At 41.5% G+C, this 2,732-nt stretch overlaps 1 protein-coding gene across 1 annotated transcript in view; it reads right to left on the reverse strand.

Annotated features, from left to right (window-relative positions):
• CPNE4 (copine 4) overlaps positions 1-2,732 on the reverse strand; it is a 630,026-nt gene that overhangs the window by 484,751 nt on the left and 142,543 nt on the right. The window lies entirely within an intron of this gene.

The raw sequence follows: 2,732 nt of genomic DNA on the forward strand, positions 1-2,732 counted from the left end.
GCTTATGCACAGGGAGACAGCTCAGGGGGCAGGAGTCCATGGAGGGATGGACACTGGGAAGAGGTAACTATGGGGAGGAAGTGGGAGGGAAGCTGTTGCATTGTGGTAAACTGTGGTCAATGTCATGAGACAAGTGTATGTGAACTGCTGTATGGAAAGTGAATTTGTTCTGTAAATCTTCACCCAAATCACAAAAACAAAGACAAAACAAAACAAAAAAAGTACATTGCTTTCAGAGTTAATAGATTCTAATCCACAGCCTTTGCAGAAGTCAGGAGCTCCTGTGTGGTGCAAATGGTTAACATATTTCATTGGTAGTTAAAAGGCTGGAGATTTGAGTCCACCCAGAAGAAAGGCCTGGCAATCTACTTCTGAAAAATCAGTCATTGGAAATCCTGTGCAGCACAGTTCTATTCAGACACCCTGGACTGCCAAGAGTAGGAATCCACAGGGCAACTGATTTATGGGAGTGAAATAGGAATCAATTGCTTCAGAGTAACATAAAACAGAATCGATCAGCAAATTTCTAGGCTTTGGGTTTCTAGGAGTAATTCTGCAAATAAGAGAAAAGCCACCAAGGACAGTACGCATATGCATAACACTGAGGCATTTGCTCTATTGCTCAAAGCCAGAGAAAGAGTGATTTGCATGATAGTGAATGTGTACTGATCTTTGTCCACACTGTTTCCCATGAAGAAATTTATCCTCCTAAATGCAAACTAGTACCTCTAACCTGTAGTACCACCCACTCTAATATCCACTTCATGATCCAAGGCTGACAATTATATCCTTTTTTTAAAAAAATCAAGCTTATTGAAATATAATTTTCATATGGTAAATTATACCCATTGATAGTTTAATGAGTTTTGACAAATGGGTACAACTCTGTAGCCACCACCAAATCTAGATACAGAACATCTTTAACCTTTCTGGAGGAAGAACTATTTCTGTTGCTTTTGAAGACTTATATTTGCCTAATGTGGGAGTAAAGGTAATGTTGAGAGGTATGGGCCAGAAATGTAATTCACTGCATATGAACTATACTAACTAAAAAAAACCACACAAACTACCATCGAGTTGGTTCTGACTCATAGCGGACCCTCCTTGGGTTTCCGAGGTGGTATCTCTACTGAAGTAGATTGCCCAATCTTCCTTCCAAGAAATGGCTGGTGGGTTTAAACCACCAGCCTCTGGTTACCAGTCAAACATCTTAGGCACTATACTAAAGCAAACAAAACTCACTGCCCTCGAGTCGATTTGGCTCATAGTGACCCCTTCTTGGGTTTCTGAGGCAGAAGTGGATTGCCCAATCTTCCTTCCAAGGAGTGGCTTGTGTGTTTGAACCACCAGGCTTCTCGTTAGCAGTCAGATGCCTTAGGCACTATGCTGTTGTTGTTGTTATGTGCTGTCGAGTTGGACCTAACTCATAGAGACCCCTCCTTGGGTTTCTGAAGCAGTATCACTATGGAAGTAGATTGCCCCACCTTCCTTCCAAGGAGTGTCTGGTGGATTAGAACCACCAGCCTTCTGGTTAGCTGTCAAGTGCTTTAGCCACTATGCTGCCAGAGCTCCCAGTTATAAATCTTATGGGGTGAGAGGAGTAAAACAGGGTTCCATAAGAAAAAATCCATTGTCATCAAATTGAATTCTGACTAATAAGGTCATTATGAGAAAGCAGGGTTAGGGGAATCAGAAATGTGGGAGTGGGAGTGGCCATGTTGTGTGGGTTGTAATAATAAACGAGTAGTCAGGAAAGCTTCATTAAGAAGCTAAGACCTGAAGGAGGTGAGGGAGTTAACAAGCTGCTAGGGACAAGAGAATTTTAGGTAAAATGAACAGCCAAAGCAAAGGCACTAAGTAGAAATGTGCCTGGTATATTCAAGGAACAGCAAGGAAGCCAAAAGGGACTAGAGTGCAGCAAATGAGGAGTGAACAGTAGAAAAGGAGGCCAGAGAGGTTACAGAGGAGGCAAACCATGTAGCATTTAGGCAGCTATTGGAAGGACTTTGGTTATTGTTATTCTGGTATATCATAGTGGGTTGAAGAGGAAAAGTCTGGGCCAGCAAGATCAATGGCCAAAGAAAATGTCAGGTGTGTATTAGTCTTGGTCCAAGATCCAAAGAAACAGACCAGCAAAGGCCAGAAAGCATGAATGGTTACAAACAGCATACTAGAAGAACACAGATGTTTCATGTAAGAAGACAGGAGGCCCAAGAGATATGATATTGTGTTGCTGAAGTTTATGACAGAAGTTAACCTTTTCAAGACTAAATTATATTCTGGTTTGAATGTTTTGTTGAAAGCATGTATTTTCAGTAATGGAAGGCATTTTGAATGAAATGAAAAAAATATTTTTTTGAGATAATATGAATTTTGATACAATTAGGGGGACACATATGTCCCAAAGGGTCCTTGGGTTTGGTAGAATGAGGCTCATTTCTTCAGATTCATGCACATACACAGGAGCCTAGAAAATGGAAGCATGCACTAAAAGTAGGATAGCAGCTTCCCAATAAAACCTACCTAAAATTCACTGTTGTTGAGTCAGATCTGACTCATAGAAACCCCTCCTTGGGTTTCCGAGGTGGTATCACTATGGGAGTACATTGCCCAACTTTTCTTCCAAAGAGTGACTGGTGGGTTTGAACCAACACCTTTCTGGTTAGCAGTTAAATGCCTTAGGCACTATGCCATCAGAGCTCCTCAACAAAACTTAAAGGTGGGAGAGTTCC

This window comes from Orycteropus afer, unplaced genomic scaffold (genome assembly GCF_000298275.1).
Source record: "Orycteropus afer afer isolate SDZICR_OR568_19922 unplaced genomic scaffold, OryAfe1.0 scaffold00003, whole genome shotgun sequence".
NCBI classification, from domain to species: Eukaryota; Metazoa; Chordata; class Mammalia; order Tubulidentata; family Orycteropodidae; genus Orycteropus; species Orycteropus afer.